Consider the following 7,153-nt stretch of genomic DNA (forward strand, 5'->3'; position numbering starts at 1 on the left):
TTTTTTTAACTCGGAGTCAAAATCAACCGGACTTGATAACAAAGAGACGCCGTAATGGTCTTGAGAACACTGAGAAGTCTTCCACCCCCATACAACACAACATCAGCATTTCTTATAAAAACACGTCTATTATGCTAAGTAGCAGCTATTACAACAATCAAGCCGAGAAATGTTATTTGCGACAAACTAAAAAGCAATGATTATGAATAAAAATATAAATGTTGAATGATTTATGATTTTTCTGCTTCAACACGTCTTAATGTAGTTATTAGTCTACCAAAGCGCAAACCTTACCCATAGCTGACTACTAGACGTTTGTCCGGGCCGTACGCTTTGTCAGTTAGACTCCGATACGACCGGATCTAAAATTAGTTCAACGGATAATCCAGACAACCGGTGTCACTGTTTCCTGTTGTTTTGTTCCCTCACTAACGGTAAGTGAAGGTGCCAAGCAGCAATGGGGCGCTAGTCTTGCTTTTCCATTTTCACTTTGAGTAAAAAAAAAATACTCTACGAGGGTGGTACAAAAAGAAACGCAATTTTTATCATAGAAGGTTCATTTCTGTATGGAATGAGTTGAAATTTAGCATACATGTAAAGGGACATCTCTTCTTGAAACTGAAGTATTTCAATGTAGCATTGTGTTTTTCACATTTTTACCCCAAAATGCGTTTCTTTTTCAATTTTGTACCATCGTCGTACTATGCTATAAACATGATGTTTCAATGGCATGCAATGTCGAAGACTAACTTCGTGATGATTTAACATTTGGACAATTGTGTCCAATTAGATCTGGCAAGTAAGAAATAGCTATGGCATATTCGCATATATAAACATGGCATCCATTCATAATAACAGACTGTCTGCGCAAAACAAATCTGAGACTTCATCTGTTAAAGCTGCGTCACAAATTGCCGATTTTACACAAGATTATACCAGACACATATGACTGATGTAAGTGTGATAGCTAATTTTCAGATGCTCAGGGTTATCCGACAAAAAAATCACTGACGCAAGAAGCACCAGACACTATTTCGAAATTCTTCTGAAAATGACGGTAAATAGATCTAGAATTCAAAGAAAAATCAGTATTTACGACTGGACAATATACGGATATTACTTCCGGGCGTTTCGAGTGACATCTTTTCGTAGACGTTTCGTAGATCTTCATCAGTGTCATTAGATGGCCATGGACTGTCAGAACAAACACAGAAAAAAGAACAATCTGTCTATATCTATTTTGGCCATTACAATTAAGCAATAACGCCACCATGCTTGAATGAATTCTGGAAGACATCAGAACATACGTTTGCAGACATGTATACAAAGTACGTCGTTAGGGCTGTTGTTGATTTTGTTGTTGTTGAAATACTTTATTTGCATTCATATGATGTCTTCATGTGCAGCACGAAGAAAACAAGGTGTGGTCACGAAAATATGTTTTTAAGGATTGAATATGCAACATTATTATTCATTTCAATTCACTGTCTGGGTAAACGCGTTTTTTTATTTTTCACAATGATCAGAAGCCATTTGTTATTAACTTTCAATACTTTCAAATCAAGGAACGTTATCGAAGACAGTCACAGAGCATAGTCATATTGTATCCTTCTGTACCTTTTCGTTACAAATGCAATAAATGGTGTACATTTATGAATTAGTCTGCTTAAGCTTTATATTTGGTCACACGTTCGTCACAAAGATGGCCCTGGGAAGGAGAATGCATTTTCGTAGCAAAGCATGCTGGGAGAAGCAAATTATCCCGGGGACGACTGATTATAAGCGGGACGACGTCCTTGGTGCTGAAAAGCAGGTTTAGCACTGCTGTATGCGGGATCGGGACAGGTTCCCATGTTGACTCTTCGGGGAGCGCCTTTCTGCTGCCGTGGCGGAGTGGCCGTGCGTCCGCGGGCGATGTGCTTGCTATTGAGAAGTAAATCTAGCTCCATTGCACTGCGGGGTTGAAACTGGAAGGTATTTTGAATTATATACATATATGTATATATATATCACGTAATAAGAATCACGCCAACAAAATGAAGACGTTTAAAAATGCAAATAACATATGTCACTCTTGGTTTATTCAACAGAATCAGTGAATCCACAAAGAAGACATGGATACCAGAAAAGGTTCCAATATCAGGCAAACAAATAGTGCTCTAAGTTTGTAGAGTTGCGGAGCAATTTCCCAGTCAGACGCTGTCACCGCTAAAGAAGATGCTGAAGTTGTGAGCAAACATAATGACGACTATGACGACTGTTACATATACCTACGAAAGTGAAACATACCTTGTCAAAACGTCAGATCCACGAAAATATAAAGATCCAGTTGATGTACAAAGTAAGTTTCAGAAAGAAAGCGTTTGCCGACAGGAATCAGATGGCACCAGGAATGACACTAATGTAAACGACATTCAGGACCCCCTAAGTCCGGATGAACCTTATTCAAATCCGATGAACGAAGAAAATTATAAACGTTTACGAACATGAATCAGATGGCACCAGGGGTGATACTGGCATAAACCAGTTTGACACTGGTGTAAACCAGTTTTCACAAAACCGCTCAACTGCTGATGTACATATATCTCAGAACTCTCAACACAAACAGTTACAGCACGACTCTGTCACCCCAGAAAGACATGCTAAAGTTGTGAAGAAACATGATGACGACGTAGACACTGAACCATACGCTATTTCATCTATGTGTGAAAATATAACCTACCTTGAAATGCCGCAAACTAACGAAGATCCACGTAAAACACAGCATGCAAACATGCGTGACGATTCATCAATAGAATTACCAGAAAGTTATCAATTTCCCGAAAATCACCCGACCGTTGAGGTACGTAACTATCAGAATCTCCCGAACAAAGATTTCCAAAACACAATGTATGGTCAGCAAGAGGCCAGGGGTTACCGTTACACTAATGAAACTATAAGTAGAGACCAGGATCATCTAAACGAGAATGTGCACCAGCATGCAGCGAATGGCACCGGAAGTGACGCTGATGTTCGTTTGAAGGCAAACCCAGTGTACGGAGTTGGGGCTCGTCAGCAGGCATTGGGTGGTAGGACAAGTTTTACTTCAATGTGTGTGTCTGATGAACGTGAATTAACGTTCCCGTATCAAAGTGTCTGTTGATACGTATGTTTGTAATGGATGCCTGTGTCTGTGTGTTTGTGTGTGCGTTCGTGTCTACGTGTGTGTGTGTGTCTACGTGTGTGTGTGTGTGTGTGTTTGTACGTGTGCAATGTGTGCGTGCAGTTTTATATTCAACTCCATATAACTGGTATGTATTTTTTAAATACATTTCACTCCATGCCGCAGGTATAGAAGTGAAGCATATTGTTTTCCTGATGACAGTGTTTTTCTGGTGTCTTTGTGTTTGTTTGTGCATGTGCCTTCATATGTGTGCGTGTTTTCTTGTGTGTGTGCGTGTGGGTGTGTGCATGTGTGGGTGTGTTGATTTGTGTATGTGTGTGTGTGTTTATGTGTGTGTATGTGTGTTTGTGTATTTGTGCGTGTGCAATGTGTGCGTGCAATTTTATATCTATCTCCATATCACCGGTATATATTTTATTTTCTTATTTGACTCCATGCTGTAGGTACAGGAGTCAAACATATTGTTTTTCCTGATGTCCTTGTTTTCGTAGTGTGTGTATGTGTATGCGCGTTCGTGTCTGCATGTGTGTGCGCGCGCGCGTGTGTGTATGCGTGGTTGTGTGTGTGCAATGTGTGCGTGAAATTAATGTGCGGATTTGAATTTATTCTGTCACATTCCACTCCATGCTGCATGTATAGTAGAAAAGGAATGAAATCTCCTTTTTTGTAGTGTGTGTAGATGTGTGCATGGATTTGGATTTGGATTGGATTTCCAAATCCAAATCCAAATCCAAATCCAAAATCCAAATCTCCTTTTTTGTAGTGTGTGTAGATGTGTGCATGTGTGTGTATGTGCGTTTGATTCTGTGTGTTTGTGCAATGTGTGGCCATTTCTTACATTTCACTATAGATCACAGGTATGCTTCGTTTAAATATTCTACACCTTGCCGTATAGGAGTGGAAAATGTTAGTTTTCCTTAAGTTTTTTCCTCCTCCTTTTGTGAAATCTTCATATCTATTTTTATAGATGGACTTGTGTCCATCGGTATTCAATAACAATTGTGGCATACACCTGTACATGACTTCCAAATTATCTTTTTTTTTTCCATTTGGACCATTTGTAGAACAAACATGTACATTTTAGGCCCCTTAATACTCTTTTGTAAAATCTAATTTTGGACTCAAACGATAATAGAAAATTCATTTAAAGTGGAATCGTTTTTTGGACTGTTTTATTTTACATGGTGGTGACACTGAAAGAGTCCATTCCTGCACGAGGGGGACATTTTTCACGATGTTGGACTGGGAATGTTATGAAAAGTTAATTTTTGGTGGAGTCATTTACTTCACATGGGAATGATATCAATTTTGAAACTGACTTGGGTGATAATGCAAAAGTCTAGATGGGGTTAAATCATTATATTGAGTTGTTTTGCCATTTCTAGACCAAAAACGTTCGCTTTCTGTGCCCTGGCATTACAACCAAATAAACTAAAATTTGGTAACGTTGGGTAACATAAATTCGGGATTTTTCCGATAATGGTTGACAGAAATCAATCTAGCAGAACAATAAACCATCCTTTTTTCTATTATTCTGTCAGTATCATGTACTATCTTTGCACTAATCATATATATGGTAGATCTTGTCTCTAGTCGTGCTGACACCATAATATTTCAACTTGAAACTACCGTCCGCCGCACGCACAATGACAGTGCTGTCGGACAGGGGTGAACATTAATTCGGGAGAGAAGATTCGTCTTGAATGTCTTACCGCTAATTACATTTTATACAGCAGCTATTCGTTCCATCCTTGGCTTGAGGAGAGTGCTATGGATATAAACGTGTCCAAGTAAAAAAAATTCACGAAAAAACGGCCGTACCCCACACATCGGGCCTCCGGGAACAACACGTGTGTTGAGTCGGTAGAACGTCACTCAAAGTCAACCCCCACCGTCATGGAAATTTGTACATTATTTATCGGGGCGTTAGCTGGATGCCGTAGAAATGGTAATACTACTATGTCCATGTGTTTCTGCTTATGCTAAGAGCAAACTTTGAGGAAAATATCGCCATCAGTCCACTATCACACACAACATTTAGACAAAAAAGTGTTCCTCACAAACGTTTGTCGTTTGCCGAATAGCAGGATTCTGGGTAACGAATATGGTGGCGGGAAAATTCACCGTAGTGCCGTAGCCATTGGTTGTAGCAACAAAGAGGCGTTCTGATGATTAATCACACTTAGAGTCCAGTTGTAGGTTAGCAAAAGAGATTCTAATAAGTTGTATTGTAAATAATTGTGTTGAGCAGGAAGCGGATGTGACATTTGTCTTATAAACCAGCGAACAACTATGCAGTATAATTCTCCCACGAAGCCCTCAGACTGTGACAATAAGGGACGGAGAGTTTTTGACGTAGCCAACTTCTGATACATGGTTATCGAAGCTTTTCAGACAGTGTTCTGAATACGTTAGTCTGTCAAGTGTGCATTTCTAGCGGTATTACTGATGTTGAATCTAGCACATATCCCTAAATACCCCGTTTTCGAAAAATCCCGAATTTAAGTACCCCGCGAATTTATGTTACCCAACGTTACAGGGATGGCTTGGACATATGAACAAAATAATTCATCAACACTTTTTTGGCATACCTTACTTGAAAATGCTTGATTTTTTTATCTATTTCTAGACCTAAAATATACATTTTTTGGCTCCTGTGCCCTAGTATTCAAACCAAATGACATGAGTTCGGTACGGGAATGCCTAGGACGTATGAGCATAGGAATTTGGCATACATAAATTTTGATTTATTTTTGTTCAAGAGTTTTCTTTCCCATCACATTCACCAGGCCGTTTTGCAGTGTGGTATTCGTATCGTTGGCTCATCGGCCTCGTGGTCTGCCTCTTCCTAATAGGAGTGGTTATTGCAGGTATATTTATAGCAAAGTACCTACGAACCAACGAACTTGACGTTCAATCGGTAAGGAGTCTTACGTTTTAATTTTTTTTCATTCATTCATTCATTCATTCATTTATTCCTTCATTTATTCATTCAGTCATTCTTCCTTTCTTTCTTTTTTCCTTTTCTCTTTTCTTCCTTTCTTATTTTCCTCCTCCTCTGCACTTTAATGAAGTTATTTTAGGTGGTATTTTTCCTTAGCTCAACGTGACTAAAGGATTGAAAAGTTGGAGTACAGTCACCGTGAAAAAAGTCACTGCTACCATGGCGAGGTTTGATGGCACCTTCTCATCTCTCAACATGAACAGAAGTGGTAAGGGTATCTATAATCTACCACGGAAGCTGTCGTCACTGATGCTTATAGCACCCTTTCAACACTCTACAGCAGTACAGATGGTAACTTTCTATGTGCTATTGGTGTTTACCATACAAACACACATACACACGCACGCACACATAAACACACACACACACACACAGGTAGAGAGAGACAGACAGAGAGAGGAATACATATCATGTGTGGTTGAGAATATAATTTAGATGGATCGATGGATAGACGGAAAGATACTATTAGATAGATAGATATATAGATAGATAGATGGATAGATATTCATAGAAGAACTATTCATCCTTGAGTGTACCATCCATACGTAGCGCGCAGGTAATGAAGCTTTAGACTTATGATTATATTCACGACTTCATTTTGATTTGAAAATCCGAATATAAGATCGGAACGTCTAGAATATGGCAAGCACATGAGACTGAGAGTATGATTTAGAATATTGAAACAAAATATTTATCCTTACTACCGTCCTGTCCACACTATCTTATTACCCTTAGCAGGCGAGCAAACAAACAAACAGACAAACAAACAAAAAATAACAGACTGCTCAACGTTTCTTCAATATATCTCATGTACTTGTTCAAGCCATTGATCACGTGAAATAACATTACATGGATACCTTGTTTTGTTTTGTTTTGTTACCTCCATGAAAAATGGAGATTTGTTTTTAGCGTGTCTGTCTGTCTGTCTGTCTGTGCGTTTGTGTTTCAGGACTACTGTAGTCAGCATAACTCAAGAACCTCTGGAT

Source organism: Branchiostoma lanceolatum, chromosome 1 (assembly GCF_035083965.1).
Source record: "Branchiostoma lanceolatum isolate klBraLanc5 chromosome 1, klBraLanc5.hap2, whole genome shotgun sequence".
Lineage (NCBI taxonomy): Eukaryota > Metazoa > Chordata > Leptocardii > Amphioxiformes > Branchiostomatidae > Branchiostoma > Branchiostoma lanceolatum.